The 26616-nt window shown below is 43.9% G+C and overlaps 1 long non-coding RNA gene across 1 annotated transcript in view; it reads right to left on the bottom strand.

Moving 5' to 3' along the window:
- LOC143838139 (uncharacterized) overlaps window positions 1–26616 on the bottom strand; it is a 129780-nt gene that overhangs the window by 72817 nt on the left and 30347 nt on the right. The window contains exon 4 of the long non-coding RNA XR_013231244.1: window positions 12885–12972. This is a non-coding gene — a long non-coding RNA (uncharacterized LOC143838139). The remainder of the gene's footprint in view (window positions 1–12884; window positions 12973–26616) is intronic.

Genomic DNA, 26616 nt, shown 5'->3' with positions numbered 1-26616 from the left:
GGGTGGAGTGGCAGGAGGCATGATGCCCTTGTTTTCAGGGAATCCAACCTCAGGAAAGCCATGGACGAAGGGGTCTTTGTTCCAGGAAACCCCACCGCCACCATTGAGGGCGTGCGTGTGCCGGCGTTGGTGCTCGGTGACGGAGCCTACCCATTACGACGCTGGCTCATGACTCCCTACAAGCGGCCAAGGACAGACGTGCAGAGCCACTACAACCTCAGTCACTCCCGGGCAAGGAATGTAGTGGAGCGTGCCTTTGGACGTCTGAAGTCCCGGTTCCGTTGCCTGATGTCCCGACTCCATGTGCATATAGACAATGTGACTCCGCTGATCATCGCGTGTGTCATTTTGCACAACATATGCGAGGACAAGGGACATAACATCCCCTTCCCTGTGGATGAACCTGATCCTGTGGTCCTTGAGGACACTCAAGACATCCCTGAAGCAAGGAGAAAAAGGATCTATGCTGAGGGGTGCAAGGTTCGGGACGCCATAGCCACCCACATCTACAGAAACAGGAGGCGTGTTTAATTGTTTTTCCCACTCTGTTGTTGAATAAAGTTTGGTGTTCTTTGTTTAACCTTGTCTTGTGCGGTTTGTGTACTTTGCCTGCAAAAAAACGGGGATTCTCTGGTAGAAAAGCACTTTGACAGCCCTAAATGCTAACTCCCCACTGAAATTGACACACACAATACGGAAGCGCTGAACGGGGAAAGTTCGGGGAGGCGGGTAGCCAGGAAGTATTGGCGACCCCTGTCAAGCCGGAGGATCAATCCACTTATGTTCCAAGGAATAATTTTATTGGTGGGCAGCTTTGATACATTTAAAATAGGGGTGGTCGATCGGAGCAACGCACGTTCGTTCCCTAACCGTCATTCCGAAGATGCCGAAGCCACGGAAGGGCTCCTTCTGGCAGCGCGCCGAGGCTGAGGCACTTCTGGAGCTAGTGCTCCAATCTAAAAGTGTTGGCCGCCTTATGGCCAGCACCCACTGCCACACCAAGGGTGCTTACCTGGTGTTGGCATCAAAGCTGAGGGAGAGGGGCTATGTCCGGACCTGGGAGCAGGTCCGGACAAAATTTAAGCGAGTGAAGCTGGACTTCCTCAACAGTCTGGAGCAGTGGGGGGGGGGGTCCCGCAGCCAAGCGGGAGGACGGTCTTCCACGACCAGATGGTGAAAATATGGGAGAAGGCTGGGAAGCCCCCCCTGGAAATGAGGAGGCATATGGGTAAGTGCTGCCCTCGTTGTGTTTTGCCCTTAAACATGCATGGCATGACTAGCTGCCTCTTTCCCCTACTGTCCCCAATGAAATTCGAGAAAGTACTTAGATGCTGTCAACCCCCTCTGACTTAGCCCGCCAGTACTGTGTAGAACCACTTTGGTTATGCGCTTTGACTCTAACTGTGGTGTGTCTACCAGCTGTGTTTCATCTCTGGTTTGTGTGCTTTTAATTATGATTTCTCTTTTTCTTTGCCCAGCCACACAATCACCATCCAAGATGGCAAAAGCACCTGAGCTTGAGGAGGGGGAGGAAGAGGGACCTTCCACCTCGGGACAGGCTGCAGGTGAGAGTTTTATGTCTGTGCGGGAGACCCATGTGTGTGTTCCCCCATGGAGCAATATGGGAGCCTGCTGTGATGCCTCCATTTTAAGTGCTATTAAATTCTTTGTTTGATTTCTATAGCAGAAACTATGGAGGCAAGGCTGCGTGCCATGGAGGCCAGGGTGGCTGCCTTAGAGGCTGAAGTGGCAGACCTGAAAGGGGAGTTAGAGCAGCAAAGGCAGCAGAGGGAGGCGGAAGAACGTAGGTTATGTTCCCCACTGCCCAACTCTTCTCACACTGTGGCTACGGCCACCAAAAAGTGTATGCATGTAAACTAAAAAAATTGGAAAATATGTCTGGCACTAATGTGTACTTTTTCTCCCTCCCCACACAGTTAAGAAGAAGGAGGACGAAGACCTCTTCCGCCGCAAAGTGCGGGGGACCATGGGACGGTTGTGCAGGAGAGTGAGGGAGCTGGAAGGGGCTGGGGAGGGGAGCGGTGGGACCTAAGTTTTGTTTACTTTTTGTGTTTTGGGGTGGGGGGTGTTGGGGGGGTTCCCAGTTACTTTGCCCATTTTTCTATCCCTGTTAAATATTTGAATTTGTTAAAAAAAAGTTGGCTTTCTTGGAGGGTGGGGGTGGTGGTGGGGGGGTCCAAGTTACATTCCCTTGTTTTTTTCCCCTGTTGAACTGTTTCTGAAAATAAAATGTTGTTGTAAATTTCCTGAAAAAGACTCCAGTGTGACTCCTTACACTCGCACACCTTTCACCCTAAACTCCTAAAACACCTTTAACCTTTAAAACACCCTCCAACCTCCAACCCACACAACGGTGCCAGAATTGGCACAATCACTAGAGAGGGTACACAGAGACAGAGTCAAAAACATAAACTTTATTGAACAGACAACAGCAAACACAGATAAACAGACAAAATGGCCCAAACTAGGAGGGGGAGAACTTGTCCGCGGGTTTAACGACTCTCTTCCCGAGAACAGTCCTCCTTCTCGTTTGGGTCGCGGCATTCTGAGAGGGGGTGGGTGGGGTGGGTGCTGGAGGTGGTGGGGGGAGTGGGGTGGGTGCTGGAGGTAGTGGGGGGGGTGTGGGTTGGGGGGGGACGTTCACTGTAATCTGAGGAGGGGGGGCCGCCTCCATAACCGCGACCGCCCTCTCCATCAGCCTCCTTATCATTCGAACTTCCTCCACGCTTTCGCGTAGTGAGTTGTTCGAATCTCTAAGGATGGCACGGAATTTTTTGCCCTCCTGGGCCACGAGGGAGAGCATCGCCTGGTCTGCAGCAGCTGCACGCCTGGACTCCTCCTGGCAGTGCTCCAGGATCCTTTCTCCCACACTAGTGAGGACGGAGACGCGCCGCAGCCTGCCGCGTTCCCTGGCCAGCCTCTCCTCAGCCGGGAGAGCGCCCCTGGGTGGTGAGCCAGCTGGCTCGTCGTCTTCAGAAAGGACCTCTGTTGGCAAAAAAAGAGAAAAAGAACTGTTAGTAACAACGAGACAGTCAAAACCCACCCTGGTGCACATGGTGGCCTTTCTTGGTCACATATTGTTAAACCAAGACTCAGAACAATGCCAGGGGAGCACACGGTTATTGTTTGTTTGCCCATGGTGGCCTTTCTTGGTTACATGTTAAACCAAGACTCAGAACAATGCCAGGGGAGCACAAAAATGAAAAGGAAGCACACAGTTATTGCACACAGACATTGTCCTGCAGCCATGGCTCGAAAGGAACAGTTCATGCACGCTCACCATCTTGTATCTGTATCCGCCTGCGCAGGGCAGGAGGTCCAGCCACCCCACGCTCCTCCTCCTCCTGTGTCCCGGGTATGAAATCTGAAAAAAGGGAAAAAAGAACATGATTTAGGACCAAAGTGTGGCAAAGCAAGCTTCAAACCCTAAAGCAGCAACGTTGAGGGACTATCTTCTGTCTCTTGGCAGTGCTGCTGCCCTGCACAAACAGAAAAGCACAAAGCAGTTAAACCCCCCCCCCTTATTGCAACTGATACTTACCAACATTTGTGGACGCCCCAGAATCACTGTCCTCTGCTACTGCTGCAGGGGACTCTAGGACCACCGTCCCAGGCATCTGTGTCTCTGTGGACAAGAGCAGAAAATAGTGAAAAAGGAGCAAGCATACAACCTGAACCACACAGCAAGCTCCCAAAGAAGTGGCTAGAGCACTGCAGAAGGCCTATGGCTGAGGCATGCAGCAAAACTGTTTGGGTTGTTGTTTAAACACAACCGTTTTAAAAAGCCACCCAAAGCAATCCACAAACATCCAAGCATAGCATGCGTTGCAACGAACACAAGGCATACAATAGTGAAAAAGGAGCAAGCACACAACCTGAACCACACATCAAGGTCCCAAAGTAGTGGCTAGAGCGCTGCAGAAGGCCTATGGCTGAGGCATGCTGCAAAACTGTTTGGGTTGTTGGTTAAACACAACCGTTTTAAAAAGCCACCCAAAGCAATCCACAAACATCCTATCATATTATGCGTAGCAACGAACACACGAGAAAACGATCCCCAAACGTCAGAACACACATTTGCTCAATATAAAAACAATAAAATATAAAATAAAAAGAAAATTACTTACCGGAGGCAAGGGGCGTTTGCTCAGGAACCTCCTCCGGCTCCCCAGGAGCGATGGCCATCAGGTCCACCGTGACCAATTCCGCTGGTCGTTGCTGGACGGGGGGTGGAGGCCGAAAGCTGGACGAGGTGCCCTCGCCGGGATCCTCCTCAGCGGGTGGTTCCTCGACCGGGGCAGCCGGCTTCCGAACCACCTTAAGGCTCCTCCCGACGCGCTTCGGCCTGCCGGCTCCTTCCCCGTCTCCGTACAGCTGGCGCTGCTCCTCGAAGTAGGGGCAGGTGACCTTTTCGTTGCCGGAACCCTTGTTATGGTTCACGGCTCTCATGTACTCCGCCCGCATCGTTTTGGTCTTCGACCGGCATTCAAGGCCGGTCCTGTTGTGGCCCAGGGCACGCATCTTTATGGCCACTTGTTCGAAGACCTCCCTATTCCTGTGAGAGGACTGGAAGGCGTCCTGGATTTTCTCCTCCGAGAAAATCGCGATCAGGTCCCTGATCTCCGCGTCCCTCCAAGTTGGGCCACGGCCGGTTGCAGGGACGGACGAGGCTTGAGAAGAGGATTCCATGGTTCTTTCGCTAGTAGCTGAGCAAAATGGTGGTGCGAGGTGCAGGGTGCAACGGATCATATACCTTCCCGCACACAAAGACAAAGGGACTAGCCGGCTCCTGATTGGTAGAGGGCAGTAGGGGACACGCGCATTGGCCACATTAGGTCACATGTCACGTTCAAAACTCCTCGCGCGGGAACAGGATCTGCTCCTAATGGCCAGATTAGCGCCTTTTGTTTGACTTCTCGCATGCGCTGATTCGTCCACACGCGGGAAGAGCAGTTTGAACATGCAGCGGGAGCCATTTTAGTGAGATGTCCGCCATTACAAAAACGCATGCCGGTGTAAAACCGAGAGCAATTGCAGTGGTACGCGACAGTTCCCCAATAATATTCACCAACCAAAGCATAAATCAATGACATGTAACTGGCGAACGTTCGTTGTCACGCTCAGCGGACAGTTTTTTAAAATGAACGGCGGACGGCGACTCCGCTTGCCGGAGGTCTAGCCGCCGATGGAAGGGGTTGTCCGCACCCAAGCACAACCACGCACCCGGAACCACACAAAGACCCACTACACATAAACCGCCCCTCATGAAATCACCTCGAATCATATCTATTGAACCCCAGTAATCTAAACAGGAGACTGCGAGCGGCGAACGTTCGTTGGCACGCTCAGAGGAAAGTTTTTAAAAATGATCCCCGTACGTTGACTCCGCTAGTACTGGCCTAAGGTAGACGGGGTTTTAAGCTATGGGCAAATGTTTGGAACGTGACGGTGTGTGCCACTGTGCTTTTGGAAAACTATTGTGGTGTCCGGGCAGAATTTCAGAAAGTGATCTTGCTTGAAAGCCAGTCACTGTCTCGTTGCCTCGTAGATCCCCGCTCGCTCGGAGAAAAAAGATGGCGGACAGTTCGCCGGAAGTTAGGAGGAAAGGCTCGGGAGGAGGGACTTTGAAGAAACCGCAACAATGGTAACGCACAAGTCTGTGGCGCTACTGTTGCAGATTGGTTGCAGGAGTGTATCGCTATCCGGAGGGTGAATCCACTTTTCTGGATTCCCCTAGAAGCGCTACAACGAAGCGCTTTTTGCAGGTCGGTTGCAGGACTGTTGCAGATTGTGTACGACGTCGTGGGTTATGGCAAATTTGTAGCGTTTCCAATTTGCAACCATCCTGCTACTTTGAAGCCGTGCGAAATGGCCCCAAGTGTTTCCCTGGAAGGTCTGACAAATGAGCTCTCTAGAAGTCCTCCCCCCTTCAAAAGTAGACATGCAGAACATGGATTCAGAATCAGGCCCACCCCCTTGCTGTTTCACAAACTGAAATGGTGTGCATGGAAGCCCAGTCCCCTCCCACTACACTATACTTGCGGTCCTAATCACCTGCTTTTTAAAAGGAAAATAATCCACTTGGGAGCGCACGTACCACAGTTTCAGTATCATGTCTGATTTGGCTTTAAAACTCTCTGAAAAGGGAAATGTAAATATGTCTCTAATCCCATTTAAAATGAATTGCTTGCAACATTTTGGAAAATTTACCAGTCACAGGAAATATTAAAATACATGCCGCTTTGAAATGTTGTATGAAGTAAGTTATTATTCGAAAACTAAATTAAGAGCTCTTTAAAAATCAACATGTTGCAGTTTTATGAAAGTGAGGGAGTTGCTCATTTAGGCTGTAGCCCACTAATTTAATCTGCATCAATAAACAATGAACTGCAACCCTGAGCACATAATAGCACATTGGTTCCTATTCATTGGTTTGTATATTTCTATAGTGATGTTTGGGAGACTCGTAAGAAATCATAAAATAACAATGGCAGCAGTGCTTGCACTTCTAACCTCTGCATTCACATCTTAAAAATCAAAATCTAGCTGTAAGTTGATATTTGAAGAGCATATTAAGATTCTTCAGGGAATGCCATCTTGAGAATGCATAACTGGTTATTTTGTCTATGCACTGTCAATAACAATTATCACTGATCACTTCTTGGCTCTCCTTATGAGTGTGATAGAACTCATTGGCATCCTTGATACCAAAATAAAAAGCAAGTTCCACAACAGGTCAATAAGCAGCTTTTTTGGACTTATGTACTTCTTAACATGGTCAGACCTATGGATACTTAAATCCAGGGATTAAAGCAGGGGTAGTCAAACTGCGGCCCTCCAGATGTCCATGGACTACAATTCCCAGGAGCTCCTGGGAATTGTAGTCCATGGACATCTGGAGGGCCGCAGTTTGACTACCCCTGGATTAGAGCCCTGAACATACAAGACAGATCTTTCCACAAAAATGAAAAGGCTGCAGGTTTGCAGAAACATATTATATCCTTTTTTAAAAAAAATACTGGGGTCTCACCCCCACTAGAAAATAATAGAAGCAGTGTCTATAACTTTCAGCTGATGCTAGGCAACTATAACAATATTGCCCACTATGATAGACTTTGCTATAAAAGCACATAAGTGCTGTTTAAACATGTGAAGGATTGTGAAAAGTTAATGCCTCATAGCCAGAGAGCCTTGTGTGATATGCTGCTCAAAGTGATTTGAATAGTTAGTATCAAATGAGCAGAAACAGTTGGAAACTGTAAAAAAATAACTCAGTTTAGCATTGACTGAGGACTGGGAAGGTTGACAAGGAGGAATGGGGAAATGATTCTATGAAGAGGACAAAGTCATCATACCAATATTAAAGCCTTGGTTTCTTTCAATAAAAAGAAAAGGGATTGGATAGGAACTTTTCCAGGGCTGTTTTGACCTTTAAGGCTACTTACTGTGGCCAGACTTGGCAGCAACCATCAAGCAATCTGATAACACTTGACTTCCTAATATTCAAAAGCAGCTGCCCCATGAAAGCTAGTATGATGTATTGGTTAAGAGGCTCAGGATAAAAACTAGGAGAACTGTGGTTCAAATCCCAACTCTGTCATGGAAGCTCCCTGCATGACCATAAGCTCCTTATACAATCTCATGCTAACTTCCCTCACAAGGATGTTATGAGGAGAGCAGCGAAAAGTGATGGAAGCTTCCCACTGTGCAACTGTGCCATGGTTTTCCTAGGTACAGGATGTCAGGGGGAGGGAAGGAGGGAAAGGGGAACAGAGGGTGGTAGATAATGGTAAGTTGGTTGTTGATGGGGAGTGAAGGAAGTAGGAAAAGAAGAGATCCTATGGAAGCTTTTAGAAGAAGAAAAGTTAGTTCTTATATGATGATTTTATCTGTAGTGTCGCAAGCTCAAGGTGATCCAGCTGGTTGCATGTGGGGGAGTGGGGAATTAAATCCTACTCACCAGATTAGAAGTCACTAAGAAAAGGGAAAGAGGAAATATTTGGGAAGGGAAATAATATGCCCCTCACTAGTCCTTATAGTTCTTTCACTTGTATATAACTAATAGCTCAACCAAAAGGGTATTGACCACATGTCCAATGGAAGTCATCTCAGCCCATACAGTGAAATCATCCCTGCCTATATTTTCTTCCATTCACAAAGTAAAGCAAGGTTGGAGGTCCAGTTCTTCAGGGGTGAGGCTGTTCATGCAATTTATTGGACTCAGAATGCAAAGTGGTGAGGCACTCCCAGTTCCAAGAGTTCATCCTCAATGGATCAGATTGCCTGACACAGTCAGAGGGGAACTAATCAAAACCCAAATCAAATATGCCTTACTCTTTAACATTACAACTAATTCAAATTGAAAAATTAATGACATGGTATATCATTATGAAACAAGTTGATTTGGATATTATTTTGTTGCACGTCTATCTAAAAGGGAAAGAAGACAGAAGAATTTAGCAATGTTCCGCACTGATCTTACTGGGAAGGTGACTACCAATAAGTCTGTTGATACTAATTACTGATTTGGAGGGAAAATATGATTCGATGCTCGAATAGGTGCAATGGCTTCTGCTTATTTCAGTTTAATTATCTCCTGGCTTGCTCCTCCTAGGCATAGGAGCAAGTGTTTTGCTTGAATATACTGGCCTATTTATACCTACAGAATTGGTCCACCAGTGATGTCAGCACACTTTCATGAACTACAACATCCCCCTCACTGACCATTCATATCTTTATCTTGGTCTCGTTGTATGACTGATTACAACGTGCTTCACATTAAGAGGATACAACAGATGCTGCCCTTCACTGGGGGTAAGGAAAATGTGTCATTTCCATCTGTCTCCCTAATTTGCAGTGCTGCCTGCCTGCAAATCAGAATATGCAAATCCCCATAAGGCTGCCCTAATCACATGGAGCCTCTTGTGGCGCAGAGTGGTAAGGCAGCCATCTGAAAGCTTTGCCCATGAGGCTGGGAGTTCAATCCCAGCAGCCGGCTCAAGGTTGACTCAGCCTTCCATCCTTCCGAGGTCGGTAAAATGAGTACCCAGCTTGCTGGGGGGTAAACGGTAATGACTGGGGAAGGCACTGGCAAACCACCCCGTATTGAGTCTGCCATGAAAACGCTGGAGGGCGTCACCCCAATGGTCAGACATGACTCGGTGCTTGCACAGGGGATACCTTTACCTTTACCTTTAATCACATGGAGAAGCAGGCATCTGTAAGTTTCAGCCATGTGTAGAGCCAACCATCACCCCACTTCCGTCGGAAGGATGCCAGGTTTGCTGAACCATTTAGTTGCAGTGATGCCAAGGCCATCTATGAACAATACTTCTTTGCTTTTTTACATGGAGGATTCATGGAGGATAGTTCTATCAGTGGCTAACAGCCATGGTGACTGAAGGGAGCCTCCAGATTCAGAGGCCCTAACCTCTGAGTCCCAATGCCCAGAGGCAACATCATGGAAGGCCTCAGTGTCTATACTGAGCAACAACTGGCAAACATTTGTGTGCATAAGGCTGAGGGGAAAAGTCAAGTTGGAGCAAAACCACAGTGCAGAAATGACCCACGCCACTTCACTCTTTGCACTGTGCTGGTAACTTGCCAGAGGATGAAGACAACTGCTGTTCTGTCTCCTGACCTTTGGTGCAACATCATAGATGGCCAGAAAGTAAGATTATAGCTAGCCTGATGCAGGAAACACAAGTCAGGTTTTATACACCTGAGGATTCTAGCCTGGATCTTCATTCTGAAAAAAGGCTTGGCTATCCCTGCTTGGCTGCCAACATCTAGACTTCAACCTGATCTTGTGATTCTGTCTGCCATATATTTGGTGCAATTTCAAAGTAGGTATTGCACGGAATCTGATGTTCTCCACCCATAGCAATGGGTTGTTCAGTTCTGCTCAGCAATCTGTTCAGCAATAGAGAAGTTTTTGAGTTGCACTGGTAAACAAGACCTGCACCTTACTGTGGGCTGTCATAGTAGGTGCGAGGTGGAGGTGCCTAGTAGCAGCCTGGGCCCCCTTGGCACATTCTGACCTCTGTCATAGTTCAGTGATGGGACTACGCCACATTGCAGTGCCACATTGCAGAGCTGGGGAGTGGCTGGGAGGAGCTAGATGGGGTGCCCAGGACCATGTCCTCCCCCCTCCCTGCTTGACTTTGAGTAGAAGCTTTGTTCCCACAGTCTGATCATCGGCAGACAATATGTAGTTGCAGATGCCAGGGCTCTTTACAGGCCACTGCCCACAATTCTCCATCATGGGGGCCTCCATAAGACGCAGTGTGGATGCCAAGATGAGGTCCCTCTGGATGGGCTTGCATCTCCCAGTGGAAAGGGTAAACCAAATACCCAAGGAGTTCCCCAAATGTCTATCACTCCCCCCCCCCGCTCCGATTGGATACCAGCTGGCAGGGGAACGGGACTTCAAGCTGGCTAACAGCCTTGGCAGCCATGGGAATTAGCACAGGAAACTGGGTTCATTGTGGTCTGCTGATCATATGGCTTGATTTGACTCATGCTACATCAGTGTTCCTGCTGGAGTTTAATAAAGCTATGGCCTGTTTTTTGCCAAAACTGAGATCAGTCTGTACGTTCTCTTCATAAGGCCTCAATTTGCTCTCCGCCATGCAATCTTCTGAATGAGAGATGATCATGTCCCATTCTTTTGATGAAACAAATGAACATCAGTAGGCGGAAAAAGAAAACAGGTAGTCTCTAGTCATTCCTCATAATTGGTGATCTACTTCCAGGTAATTGTCCTGATTAAAAAGATGTCTTGATTAGTTTCTATGGCAACAACATTCCTTTAGAGGGATCTTTTTTGTTACTTTCCATTCTCAGGCAACAACAGGTTTCACAGTAGGTTCAAGGAGGGCAGAATTTTCCATGACTGCGTGTGCCTGCTAAGTGCCATTTTTGTACATGCTCCTGCTTGATGGGATACTCTACCAATATGTGGCTTAAACAGTAATCCTTTTCTGAAGTCAGTGAGCAAACACTAAAATTAATACTTTAGAATACAATGAAGCAGTGTTTGGATTTCATTCATAATACCTGTTCCTTCCTGGTTGGCTAAATTAAAAAAAAATAGTAGTTATCTGAAATCCAATCTTTCTTTGGATGATAATTTTCTTTTCTTTTAAAGTCTTCTGTTACTTAGTTACTTTGAACAGAGACTTTTTGTATAATGCTTCAAATACTACTAGGCCTCAAAGACTTTTTTTAATCAATTATATATTATTAGAGTAATTTATATAATACCTACAAACTTCAAAGGCAGAGACAATCTGAATGAAGCAGAATGACGTTAAAGTCAGCATAAAAAGACAATTCAGAGCATGTTCCTCTGCTATAGGGAGGACTTGGTCTGGCCACTGAAATGACAAGTGTAAATGCACAGCAAGCAATCAAATGCTGTCTCTGCTGTCAGTCTTGCGGCTTCCCATACCCTACTGGTGGACTGTCCTCCTTTTAAAACACATCCAAACACTGATCAGCAGTGACCTAACCAATTCATGGAGACTGGTTTTATATGGACTTCCTCTCTCCATTAAGGAGCTTGAGGAAATTATTAGCTCCTTCATTTCAAAGTGACATTATGGTTTCATCTATAGTGAGCAGTTTCTGTAGTCTACTCTGGCTGGTTCCATGGCTGCTTTTTTTTTGGGGGGGGGGGGAGAAAGGGAGAGCTGTCCACCGTTATCCTTGCAAATTAAGTTCCTGCAATCTGCTGCCTCTGAAATTAATTCAGAGAGGTAAGCTTGCACAGTGTCAGGTCTTTGGACTGCAAGATCTGTATGGAAACATCTCACTAGTTTTAAGAGAATTTCACTAGTTGCTGGCTATTTCTGAACACATTTTATATGCTTGTGATTACCTTCAAAGAATGAAACAGACTAAAGCAAGATCTCCCTAAAAGCCACCTTCTCACAAGTGTATCTGGTTGAGCGTTTGTTTTGAAAGCCCTGCTTGTTTCTGTGAAGTGTAGCCATATAGGACAGAGCACTTTCTCTGTGAATCTGGGGCCCTGACTCACCTGCAGGTCCCATTTGCAGTCCCACACAGGTGGGGATCCTTTGGCTGTGCTGCCCTCTCCCTTCCCCTAAGGGCTTGGACTACAATTCATAGAACTCCCTCATAGCTATTCACCTGCCACTTTCTCTTTTGGGGCACCAAACAGAGACATTTCTGTGTTCAAACTTTTTCGGTTAAGTTTTAGGACTCATTATCTACTAATGGTTTATTGTTGTTCTTAACTGCTAGATGTTTCACTGTTTGCTGGTGGCTGATTTTTAGAGTAAATACATAATTTTATTGTTTAGCACCTGAAGAACAGTTTTGTATTAAAATGTTTTAAAATATATAAATACAACGCAATGGGCTAAAGACTCCTGAACAAAGTCCTGATAATTGTATATCCATAATTAGCTTATGGCAGGGGATCACCCTTCCCTTGCTAGCCTCTGTAGAAAGCACCATCATTATACCTGCAGCTGGAAGAGCAGAGGCTCCAATCCGGTGTTTGTCTTGAAAACCGATCAGGGTTATCAGCAGAGCTGGCAATGTGCTGTAACAGCGTTTATTGTCATCCTTGGCAGTTTGTGCTCCCTTTACAAAGCTAATGTGACTGTGCAGCTTGGCTTGTTTGTCACATTAGCTGCTATATAAATACAACTGCTAGCACTTCAATGAAATTTTCCATTGGCAATAAAACAGTGTTTATTTAATCCCACTCTGCTGGTCAATATCCCAAACTGTAGGATAAAGTGTACATGAGATGCCGCTTGATGTTGAACTTTGTATAATGAAAATTTAAAGGGCTCTTTCAGCCAGATGCAACACAAAGAATTGTGACTTACCTTACACAAGCATTGACATTAATCCTGAGATGTTCCTTATTTCTGTGCCTCCTTAATCTTCCCCATCATCACCAATCACCTAGCTGGCCTGGGGAAAAGGATAATGCAGGTCTGAACTTCTCGTTTTGTATAACCAGTCACTGACTAAAAGAAAGTTACTACAGCAGGCAATCATAGTTCCTGTGGAAACTTTCCATCATGAGATCCTAGAAATGTATGCAGGCTTTGAATATCTGGAAAGTGGGCCACCACTATACTGACCCTGCAGCACCAACTGTCAAACTTGCCCACATAGTCAAATTTCCCACAAGGATTCCCTTTAATTTGGAATACTTTCCCCCTTTCAGCTGCAACTGACTGAAAGTTCCAGATGTTCCAACCAGAGGAAACCAAAACTGTTCATCAAAGTGAGGAATCTGATGAGCAAAACTATCCTTGTTGCTCAGGATGAACTTAATGGTTATTAAATAATCCGTCTCAAATGCAAGTCATTCCACATCTTTTAGTTAGTGCCAAATATATTTTTGTCTTTGTAACCCTCCTCTGTGGCACGATCACACTTGGAATAAGATTCATTGCTACCCTGACCTTAGCCTGTCAGTTAGAATGTAGTGGGACAGGAGGGGGAGCTCTCACTGCATCATCTCAACAGAGAGGACAAAAATTCATTTGTTAAGACTGGTTTGTGTGTCTGTGTGACAGTAGAACTTTTTTTTTCCTTTTAAAGGTATATTTGTCATATTAAAAGAAATTATATGTTTTAAAACAGTTCCTATTGTACAGAAAAACCTCCTAAACACATTGTGAGAGAAAAGAACAGGAGATTGCAAATATAGGTTTCTGAGACCAAAAAGCTCTTTTGTCCAACTGTAGCCACCAAGGCAAAGGCCAGATTGGACTGTTAAGGAAGAACAATCTGAAAAGGGGTGTTAAAGATTGGAATTTTGCATAATACGCTAACAAGAAATTTCCACCAACATAAGGCAACATCCATCATCCCAGGCTAGTTTTAGTGCTGAGAACACCATTACTGAGATTGTTAATGAAGTACTAAATTATGAGATACGTTTAATAGAAATGATCCTTCATGCTGACTCCACCACACATCATTAGGAGTAACAAAGCCCCCTTTTACACGAGTTGGATTGTGAATAACAAGAACATACAGAAGGCGATGTTATTGTTGGTATCCAGTTTTTGGTCTGATCAGCTTCATTTGCTGAATTATGTATACCTTTCATAGGATAGCCAGACTATTTCAGCAATGCACAATAGAAAGTGTGTGTGTGTGGGGGGGGGGGGGATATGAAGTTCTGACACCATGTTTCCTTGCTGAACTAAACATCCTTTCCCCCAAACATACTATTGATAAATAACAAAGTTTTTATGACAGCATAGTTAGCTTACACTCTGTTTATCTGTTTGCTTGCTGCTATCTTTGGGAAACAATGGAAAAAGTTTGCCTGTTCCTCCAAAGTAAATAGGTCTGAAAATTCATCCTTGCATGCCTTTGAATCAATGATGCTTTTAGACTGGCTCCCCAAATTATCTCGGCATACACTACCAAGTTATATTTAATATAAATGAAGGTGCTGTGAAGCTGACACAGCAAGGCAGATAAGTCTTCTGTGTGCTAGAAGAGCTATACCCCCTCTTGCTTTTCATGTATTTGTTTATTTCCTTATTTATTTCCTTTATTTATATGTTATATTTTTTCACAATGGGAACTCAGAGTGGTTTCTAACATTCTTCCTTTTCCATTTTATCTTGTCCCCTTTGGACCAAAATAGATGTGACACGAGTCAGGTCATGGGTGCCTGATCCAGCCCTCCGTCACTCTTCATGTGGGGAGTAGCCATTAAAAACTTATCTGTAGGTCCACAGCTTCAGGCCTCCCTCTCACACCATTTATCCAGTAGAAATTATTATGGGGGGTGATTGTTGTCACTTTCTTAGGCGCCACATGTCCATCCCAGGGCACATGGAGCCTGGGGAAGGGGCAAACAACACCCCCTGGGGAAAACAGTACCAGGGAAGCCCATGAACAGTGTGGGTATTCTTTAGGAACATCTTTGGCCGTTAATTGTGAGATATAAAAAAGAGCAACAATATGTGTTCTTAAAATGTACCTTTTTTGCATTCATTTAACATGAGTCAAGAATAGACCATCAGTGAATTTTAATCCCTAAGTACTGAAACCTGAAATAGCACACCTTGAGGATCAAAATATATCTGTTTCTGCTCTGAACAGCCCCATAGTAGAAGCTACTTGCTAACCAACACAATGAGGTGACTAGCTGGCTTGTGAAAAAGAATGTGTGCCTCAGGTAGACAAGAAAAGTGGGCAAGAAGCAGACAGACAGTCACTGTGTAAAAATAAGAAAACAAAATGCTACATCTCAATGGGAATTCACTCTCCTGCAAAATGGCCTTTTGAGATCATATGACAGCCACTGAGGAGATTATTTGGAAGAATGAATCTGAAAACCCAAGTGATATTTTGGGCACAAGGAAGAGAAACCAATAAAAAAAGACTGGCCAGCAAAAGGTCAGATGCTTTGGGGAAGAAGACAAATCAAAAGGGTGACAACCTGTGCTCTTACATCAAGGTCACTTCTGTGTGAAAAAGAACACATGGAAAGTTTGAAATAACTCACAAATATGAGCTGTAGCAGTGCGGAGAGCAAGCCAGCCATCTCCCTTTTTCTCATGTTCTGCAGGCTGCGCTGTCCATGCACAGATTAGTCTTTTAATACAGCTTCTTGGCACAGCATTTTATTTTTTAAAAAGGATTATTTTGCTGCATTTGACCTTGTTGTTCATGGCACAGATATCTGCTGTGCACCTGTTGTTTATGTCTGTTCTCGCTCAGCAGATTGAAAGAGGCAGTACAGCAAACACTTCTAAACAAATGCCACCTACTGTACATTAGGAGATGCCCTTTTTCCTTTTGGGAAAAATAATGTACCTGTGGCTCTGTATCACAGCTCGAGACTCTTCATCACCGCCAGAACTTACAAAGCTAACAGCAACCAACAATCTGACAATAAACCCATCGATGTTTCAGACTGAATCATACCAGTTATTACGTCTCAATCATCTTGTGTTTTTTTTTAATTGACAGGGAGAGGCAAAAGGGTGTTGAATGAGCTTTTGAGACCTAGCCGAGCAAGGCTAGGGAGAAAGGAAGGAGGGAGAAGTAGCAGGAAAGCCAGGAACAGAAGGTGAAAGGGACGAGGAATAGGCAGAAAGGAGGGAGATTGCTGGTACTAAGGCTCCAAGCAGCAGCACTGATGAGCAGGGTTGGGGACATGATGGAACTGGACTGATAGCAAGAATGGCTGGAAGAGAGGGAAAGAGACTGAAAGAGCGATGGGGCAAAATCTATACATCACATGTTCCAAAGTCTAAGTATAGTTGAGAGCTTCAGAAAAAGAGCCCTGAAATGCTGGTGGAGGAGGAGGAAGCTTGGGATAGATGTAGACTGAATCTAAAATGCCAACAACCTTTTCTACTAGTGACAGGAACTCAGATTTCAGAATATTTAGGGGAGAGAGCAATGATAATGAGACAGGAGAGGAGGCTACTTTGTTCAGTAAGGACTAGAATAGTTTACAAGCTTGCATTGTATGGGAAGCTCTTGAGGGGAATGGAATGTGAGGCTGTTCTCCCACAAGCACTGGTAATTCAATTTGGCCTGGGTGTGGGGAAAGCTGAAGTCATTAGATGAGCCTTGCTTAAAGTCTGTGACAGTTTCTCACAAAGGCCTGGTGGTCTTGTCATGAAGCAGCAATTTATGTCCTGCCATGATTTAGTTTACTCTAAGATAGAATAAACCTGTGTCTTTGCCTGCATAAACGCTAGGAAGTAAGGCCTATAAGGCACTCTGGGGGTTACAAGGGGCTTGCTCTGCCTCAGATATAGACTGCTCCAGATGTATTCTCTTCTTACTGTCCGAGTGTCTCTGCCCCTTTTACCTTTCCTCCACCTTTTCTCAACTTGATCACTGAAACTTAAGTTTCAATGCTTTGTATGGGAGAGGCCCTGGGATTTCTGTGGGGATTTCAATGAAGGGATACCAGCCTTCAGTTGGAACTTGGAGATCCCCTGGAATTACAGGTCATCTCCAGATTACAGAGGTCAGTTCTCCTAGAGAAAATGGCTTCTTATGGCATTGTATCCCTCTGAGGTCCCTGTCCTCCCCAGGCTCCATCCCCAAATCTCCCAACCCTACACCCCATCCCCTGCCTATTTCAAAATGAAGTGTGCAACTGTCTGGATGATATGGTTAGACTGTATATTTTTTCTTTCCTATGTGTGAAGATTCAAGGAACTCCAAGGATGCAACTGGACATGCCTCAGCTCTCCTTACCATGAAAGATTCTATATTTCTTCTTTCTGCTTTTCTGCTCCATGTGCATGTGTGAGGGCCAAGTCAAGTCAAGGACACATCCCAGAGTTTGTGTTGGTTGGTAGCTTCCATAAATGACTGGGGTATGCATCAGCATACTGCTTCATGATTGGTGAATATACCATGTGATCCATCCAAATCATGTCCTCCTAAATTGACTGGGGTACCACTTGGCAGAGATTTTTTGCTTATTTCTTCCCCTTATGTGTGTGACTTTCACTCAGAAGAACAGAAGCACTATAAGAGAACATGAAAACAGTAGACTAAAGTAAAAGAAACAAAGAATCATGTGGCAGACTATATCTCAGGGTCTGTCTATATCTCAGTGCATACTATATTTCATTGACACAATCTCACAATGCTCAGTAACCACAGAGTACAGTAGCTATATTTTCATTCACCAAAGATATGTAAAAAATAAAAAAGTGCCATTGTGACAGGGACTATGGACAATGTGCTAAATAAAGACCAAAGCAGCGAGCTTCACAAACAGCATATATTAATACCTAAGCAGCACATGACCGTAGAGACTAAAGATCAATTTTTGCTGCCCAAGAAAATAGTGAAAAATCAATACAGTAAAAAAAATTAAATTATCTTTATGCTGTACAGGTAATTTATGTAACACAGAGACACATGATCTAAAAGACTGCAATGAAAAATGGCTGTGTTTCCAGACTTCCTCTTAATGATCCTTGAATGTATACTGGTGAACAGTGAAAAAAAAAATCTGAAACTGATCCAAGACAAATGGAAATTTTCATTGGCCGCTGTGCCCTTAATTAATCCATTAGAATTGATGGGCAAGGAAAATATCTTCAGAGTTTTAAGAAGACATCCAAAATCTATTTTCTTAATGAACACCATTAACAAGTAAGTAGACTCGGCCTGCCATTATTCATGGCATAGATCAAGCCATAGCGTAACTGTTTTATGAGCAATCATAAAGAAATCATCATGCTTAGTGCTGCAGCCCCTGGAGGACCATAGGTGGGTCCACAGCTAGATCTGCAAAAATGTTTCTGTTCTCTATTCAGGATCACTGTTCTTTGGATTGTGCGGGTGACTCCAGGAGAGGGCAATGGTTCAGACGATGCTATTAGTTCAGAAAATCAACTAAATGACCTTTGCTCCTTTCCAACTCAGCGAATGGATGAATTGCATTTCTCATGCTGATAGCACCAACTGGTTATATCACTAGCTGAAGCAAGATGCACACATCCCCTTCTGGGACTGTACTGCCAGCTGGGTTCAAGCTATAGCTATGTTTAAGCCAAGAGAATCCTGTTCAGGCTTAGCTCAAAAATGGAAGCCATTCACCTCCCAAGCCAAGTACATGGGAAAGTTGGACCTCAATAATATTCTCTTCCATCTCTCCCCATCCTTTCATGGGTAAGACTGATAGCAAGATGAATCAGTGAGATCACATGTTTCTGTATTATACAAATACTCCAGACAAAAAACTCTAGGTTTTTCAAATATATATTTATTATTATTTTATATTATAATATAATATTAGTACTTAAAAAAAACAATTTAGGTATTATTTTTACATCTATTACAATAATAATATTTCTGTATAGATTCAAGTGGGTAGCTGTGTTGGTCTGAAGCAGCACAACAAAACAAAATCAGAGTCCTGTGGCACCCTTAAATAAATCTTTGTTGGTCTTAAAGGTGCCACTGGACTCTGATTTTGTTTTGTTGTAATATTTTGTATGTTAGATTCACCATGTATAGCTGTAAGCAAAACAAACAAACAGTATCCAACTCTGTTCTTGGGGCACTAGCAACGATTTCTCTCAGAATTAGCATTTACCATCTCTGGTATAATATTATGGCATTCTTTGACAGTAATTTTATTATAATGCAATGTGAACAGAGTTGGAGATTTTAATGAAATAATACCTACTTGAATGGTGTAGGATCCCTTCATGCCTTTGGTACCTTTCATGCTCTCCCACAAATATACAGGCAAGCTGCTTTCAGATAGATATGGAGAAATCAACATTTCAGCCGATTACAAAAATTATTGTTGTAATTGAGATGAGAGAGTAGAGTGGCATATGACTCTTGACCTTACACCTAAATGATGCGTATCTAAATGTAAAAAGTAGGGCAGCACATAGATGCAAATTTTTCAACATTCAATTAATAATCATTAGAGCAACAGATAAAACGGCTACTGTCACGAACGGGGATTCTCTTTTGCTGCTTAGCTACTATTCATTCCTAGGAAATGTCAGACATAGGGGTGGAATTGACAGCTCACCTTCATACATCCATGTATCTATAGGAAACTAAACTAACATGTCTAAATTGTACAACAGTACATTTATTGACTGAGAACAGTGCATATCTCTGTACACTCCTGACAATGGATGTTCTTTTTGGGGGCCATTAAATTATGAACGACACCAAAAGGCACTTAGCAGTGTATTACTTTCCTATTGTTTAATCTAAGCTTATGGTTGGTTAGAACTAAGATCTGAATGAATGTGTATTTTCAGAACATTTTAGCGAATGTTGGGGTTACCAACCTGGATGCAATATTAAAGCTGCAATTCAGCTAAGGTGAGTAAAAACAAGGTATAACACTTAGAAAATAATACCTAGATGCCCTGGGCAAATCTAGATAGAATCCTAAAAAGCAGAGACATCACACTGCAAACAAAAGTGCATCTAGTCAAGGCTATGGTCTTCCCAATTGCAATGTATGGCTGTGAAAGTTGGACCACAAGGAAGGCCGAGCATCAAAGAATTGAGGCTTTTGAATTCTGGTGCTGGAGAAGACTCTTGGAAGTCCCTTGGACTGCAAGGTGAACAAACCTAGAGGAGATCAGCCCTGACTGCTCTTTAGAAGGCCAGATCCCGAAGATGAAACTCGAATACTCTGGCCACCTTATGAGACGGAAGGACTCCCTGGAGAAGAGCCTAATGCTGGGAGCGATTGAGGGCAAAAGAAGAAGTGGATGACAGAGAATGAGGTGGCTGGATGGAGTCACTGAAGCAGTCAGTGCGAGCTTAAATGGACTCTGGGGAATGGTAGAAGACAGGAAGGCCTGGAGGATCATTGTCCATTGGGTCGCGATGGGTCAGACACGACTTTGCAACTAACAACAACAAATAAATGCTAACTGTGGCTTCATCTTAATCCAAATTTAGAAATCTCATTTTGTCCAGTAGCACTAATTGTTTCACCTTCCTGCATACAATCAGCTGTATGAAACAGCTGAAAACCCTGGCCACATCACTGCATTTGGCTATGCTAGTCATAGCATGACAGTAAATATGACTCAGATGCAAGGTACATCTCTCCTTCCTCCAACACCAAATTCAGGCAAAATGTGACTAGAAAACTGGTGCCTGGATGGTAATCTTAACCCCCCTCCACTTGTGATGAGAATTTAACCTATAGAATTTGTCCAGTGGGTTACTTATCTCTGTTGATAACCAACAGATTAACTGAGAAATGGAACAACCAACTTTAGAGTTTGATTTGGAATATATGAGGTTGAGCAATCATCTCCATTCAGATACAGAATAATAAGGGAATATATTTTCTATGCAGCAGTAACAAATAATGACTCTGTTTCTAGATAATAAAACCTTCAGTTCACTATTTTTGAATGGCAGTTCTTTGTATCCATGGTTCAAGATCTACCATCTTGACTGCTAAAGTAGAGGCAACAACTGGCTCATATCAGCAACACTAGAGTCATTTTAAGTACCCTCCTATAGCCTTCATGGTTAGGTGAATATCTCGTTAGACAAAAATGGCCTGCACTCATTACATTGCAAGTCAAGAAATGATAGTTAATTATTTGGTTCATTATAGTGGCATTATTAAGGAATTATTAAAAGAAAGATTTAAGCATTCTTTACTAACATAATCATGAGTACTTCTAACAGAAAATGCATCAAAAGTGATCCAAAATTGATAACACAGTTACAGTTCTGGAAACAGTATTGGGGAATTAATTTACAGCTTTTTGGGTAACACATGTGGAGTGATGGGCTTAGCGTGAGCTCAGAGAGGACTGGATTGGCTGCTTTGCACTAATAGTACAGGAACTGGCACTGGTTCATCAACTGTGATGTTCCATTGAAAAAATATGTAGCGTGGTCTCAAAAAGGAGCATGAGAAGAATACAGAGCAAGAAACAGGAAGAAACAGATGGAAATCACTCAAGACCACAATAAAAGTTGCATCCATATATTGTTGAGGGCTATGCTATCCTTGTGCTACAGCCATTTAAAACTGAGGGGCTTTTCGCACGCCTTCAAAATCGCACAATGGTTGCCAATTGAAAACGCTATTGATTTGCCGTTATGCACAACGTCGTTGACAATCTGCCACACACCTGAAACCGATCCGCAAAAAGCTCTTCGTTGTAGCGCTTTCAGGGAAATCCCCAAAAGTGGATTCACCCTCCGGAAAGTGATACACTCCTGCAACCAATCTGCAACACTAGCGAAAAAGACCTGTGCGTTAACATTGTTGCGGTTTCTACAAAGTCCCTCCCCCTGGCTCTCTCCTCTGATCTTCCGGCAAAGTGATCGCCATTTTTTTTTCTCCGAGCGAGCGGGGATAAACGCACCAGCGAGCCTCTTTCTGTTTAGCGGCTTCCCCGGCTTCAGTCCCTCCCCAGAGTCACTAAGCACAAACACAGAGAAGCCCGTTTGCTGATGTATTTTCCCTTTATTTTTTACACTTTTTCCGGCCGAAAATCGGGCCTGTGAGAGGGGGGGGGGATTTTTTTTTTCACTCGGAGGGAGCGTGGCAACGATGAAACAACAGCTCAAACACACCAGGCAGCTGGATGGGTCTCTTCGTTGCAACGAATCAACACAGATTCGTTGCAATGGGTGTGTTTTTTTTTTTAACTTTCTTAAAGGGAAAGAGGCTGTTTGGGAGCATGCTAACGGCCACCCATTGGCTGCTTGACGGCCAGGGGCGGGACGAGCTTGGCAATAGCGCTTCCTGGCTAGCGATTTTTGCCGAGACCGGAAGCCTGTGGGAAACGCTACAAAACGCAACTGGATTCCACTACAAAGGCAGGTATGCATAACGACGAATTCCACTATTTTAAATGGCGATTTTTCATTCAGCAACCAATTTGCTACAAAGATCCCGGTGCGGAAAGCCCCTGAATTTCCTGTCCAGGTGAATGACTGCCATAGTGCAACAATAGCACAGCATCCGATGATATGTGGGAGGAGCAAATTAGTTCTTTGAGCAAACTGCCCAAATGTTAGGAATGCTATGATAGATGCAAATTACTGAGTAAGCACTAAAACCCCAAATTAATTGTATATGTGTTCAGTGTGTAATGCTGGGGCTTTGTTCTAGCTACGAAAGTCAGCAGTCTATCCCAAGGGACCATGGAAGACAATCCGTCATTAAGCTCCTGCCTGTTCATGATGAACTTGCAACATTTAACTGATGGATTATCTTTCTAATCCAAAACACATTTTCTAAGCAAATTTTGCAACCAGTTCAAGAAAGTGTGCTTAGAATCAAGAAGCTTACCAACTGTCATATACTTTGTTTTCCTGGCAGTTGCCCCATTCAGATACTATTGAAAGTCATTGTCCAAAGCTTTGCCTCACTGTGTTTTTTAAGATGGTCAAACTGCTTTTTAACAAACTATTATGAGCACAACATATAAATATTATCACAATCATATTAAAAAACAAAGGTGCCTAGTATTTCAATAGCAATTTGATTTATGTGACTTTATTTATTCACACAAGAACATATGTTATATAGTCTAATAGGTCCTGCAGGCCATTAACCTCCTTGGGGAGCTGGTTCCCAAGGGTAGAGGCAACCACCAAGGACGTTTTGGCCCTAGTAGATGACAGTAGGCCTCAGGATGAAGACTACAGTTATGCAGCAAGGATGATGGGGGACACTAGAATTCCATCTGGTAATGGATATACACGAAAACCCAATTGAGCTGTAATAAGCTGCAATAAGGGTGGCAGTACAAAAAAAATCTGCCCAAAATCTACAAACAGATCAATGAAATATCAAATCAATCATTGAAAAATCAAATCTCTGTTCACATCTGCAGATCAGGACGTGAGCGAAACTGGTAGGTGCTTGAGCTTTCCAGCATCTGAGCAAAACCATCTGAAGATGCCACTGTGCAAAGTGGCAAGACCAGCAGCTGCCCATTCATATCCATAATTTGTTAAGGCCCACATCTGTTAGAATGGTCAAGAAGGTGCCCACACTTCTGTCAATCCACAGAATGTGTAAAAAAGAATTGTTCAGGAAAGTACTTTTTAATTAAAGTGAACAGAATTATAGTTTAATTGCATAGCAGGGGGCCTGCAGGAGACCAAATGAGAGTACTTGAACATGGTTTATGGAATAAACAAGGCTGCAGCTTTATTATATCCCCAAAGAGGAGCAAAATGCAGCATGGAGGAAGCTGCCCTCTAGTGTAGCGGTCCCCAACCTTCTTGTAGTTGGGGACCGCCTCCGAGGGTGGGAGAGAGCCAGCGGCCCAGTAACTGCGCATATGCGCAGAGCTGCCGCACGTGCACGTTTTCGCCAGCAGGGGGCGCAAACACGCATGCGCGGCAGCTCCGCAGGTGCGCGTTTGCGTCGCTGGCGTGCCAAAAAGTACCAGTGTTATTCACATAACCCATCTTTTTGAGTTGTGGCATTCTAGAAGACTAATAGGTAGATTTTCATGAGCAGCCCAATATCTACAACTATTTACAGTCTCTGTGTTGTTCACTGTTCAATAGCTGTCATGGAAGTTATGGGATGCCCACACAGTCAGGTCTTTCCGTTCTGAGTGATAATTTTCAATGTTTGATATTGATGATGTTCAGGGAATCCAGTTTATGTAACTTTCACTTGAAAGGAAGACGAATGGATGAACTGGTATAATGAAAAATCAGATGATTAAGGCAATAACCGGAAAGCATGATGGCCCTCTTTAAATATAATAGCTCAGTTTTTTGTTTTGCCTTACTTTGAAGAGCTCTGACTCAGTTCCTTTCTAAGTATGTTGGTGAAGGACACAGTGCAATATAGTTTAAAGGTTTTAAAGCTATTCTACCCCCATCCAAAATAAATGATGTATTTGGAAATAGTTTCCTTTTACTCTGGATGGAATTGTTGTACTGTCACTTGGCCAGCTGATATCAAATCACTTCCACATTACATGCAACAGGCCTGCTAATCAAGCAGAAAGCAGAGAAACAGTAGAGGGGTATGTGGAGTGATCAAGTTCTCTTCTTCCACCCTGCCTTAAAGAAGATGTGACATTGCAAATAAATAAATATTTACTCTTATAACTCACTCTTCCTATGAAGCTCAAAGCAGGTAACATTAATCAATAAAATATAGTTAAATAATGACAACATTGCTATTACATTAAAAGCATTGTACAACTTCCCCATGATATACACCAGTTTTGGTTTGGGAGGGTTTTGTTCTTTAAACGGATGGAATTGCCCTTCATGTTCTAGTGGATGCTTCCCCATAGGTGTTTCCTCAAGGTGGGGGGTGGGGAGTCCAGCCAATGAGTTGTTATTAGGTGGTATGATTCCTGGCCTCAACCATAGGCCTGGTGAAATAGCTCTGTCTTGAAGGCCCTGCAGAACTGATTGAAGTTCCAAACAGCCCTGATCTAAGTTGCCAGAACATTCCACCAGGCCAGACTTACCTCTTTGGGGCCAGGGGCCCTGAGCGCATTTTGGTCTGCTGACTAGAGTGCTCTTTGGGTGGCAGAATGGGAGAGGCAGTCTCACAGATACACTGGTCTCAGACCATTTAGGGATTTAAAGGTCAGCATCAAAACCTTGAATCTAATCCAGTCTTCATTCTGAAGCCAATGCAGTTGGGCAAGCACTGGTGTCATTTGTGCCCTCCATCGGGTCCCTGCAAGGATACACACTGCTGCATTTTGGAGCAGCTAGAGTCTCTGGTTCAGTACTGTGACACAAATTTCTTATTAGGGGAAAGCCAAAGAACGGGGGGATCTTCTGTACAAAGAAGCCAAGCACTGATCCTTTGGTCCCAGCTATCCCTATTATTTCTGTTTTACCAATATAATATCCTAATCTCTTGTGTCAGATTTGATTCTTAGTGTAATCTACATGTCACTCTATTGAAGTCAATAAAAAATTCTAGTGGGTTTAAGCAGGTTTGGTAACAACTATAAAGAGAAATTGGTAGGTCTGTCCTTGACTTTTAGACTAGTAATACTGGATGTTACACAGGTAACCCTTAGCACTTTCATGCAATGTTTCCATGGTATTACAAGGCCTGATCACAGAAGCATGTTAATCACTTATACAACTGCAGCATTAACAACTTCCATGTATGAATGAAGTGCAAGGTTAAACCTTTCGGATGGACCTCAGTTTCAAGAGCTACATCCCAAAAGCAGACTGCTTATCTTCTGCTACAGCCAACCAAACATATCCTCTTTGAGTACAGTAAACAAATAGCTGCAATGTATCAAGCATGGGATGTAGAAGGCTATGGCCTACCCCAATCTTGTCAAATCTTGGGTGCTAAGCAGGGCAGATACTTGGATGGTGGACCACCAAGACAGCCTGCAGAGGAAGGCAAACCACCTCTACTTCTGGAAAGCCTTGCTGGGATTGCCATAAATCAGTTGCCACTTGATAACCCATGCATTCATATGTTAAGCATTCCAACTGCCATTTGGCTAAACAGCAATGCTTCAGACATACTATCACACTCTTCTGTTTCACATCAGTACATTTCCCTCCCTCATTCAATACTAAGAATTCTCCTTGCTTGAAATATACAGTAAAACACTTAGTTTTGTGTCTATGTAAGGATAGTAAGAAAGAACAAATTTGCATTAAGTGTTAAGTACATGGAGTATTCAGCCTTAGAGAAACGATACATCACCTGTACACCTGACAGAGGGAACTTTGACTCTTGAAAGCTAGCATCTGGCACATAAGGGTTTCTATTTCAGGGCCTGTAAAGCAGAGCTCTTCCACCAGGCATTTGGTTGAGGCCGAGCTAGGCAGAGCAGCTCCCTCCCAGCACTGGCCTATTAAGGCCTGTTGAAGTTGTGCCCCTGGAGGGTTGATGGCTGTTGTGAATAGGGGGAGGGAGTGAAGTGGGAAATCCTGCAGATTTTGATTTTGCCACTGTCATGGTTTGTGTATGTACTGTTTCATGTGGAGTTTTTAGATTTTTATGTAAACCACCACGAGCCAGCTGGGTCTGAGAGTTGCAGTTAACAAATATGAATATAAACAAAATAAATAAATAAATACTATTGCTTCCCGAACCACAAACTTTACTTTGTG

This window comes from Paroedura picta, chromosome 5 (genome assembly GCF_049243985.1).
Source record: "Paroedura picta isolate Pp20150507F chromosome 5, Ppicta_v3.0, whole genome shotgun sequence".
In the NCBI taxonomy this organism is placed as follows: domain Eukaryota; kingdom Metazoa; phylum Chordata; class Lepidosauria; order Squamata; family Gekkonidae; genus Paroedura; species Paroedura picta.
The sequence above is the reverse complement of the archived record's forward strand: the minus strand, read 5'-3'. Positions and strand labels throughout refer to the sequence as shown.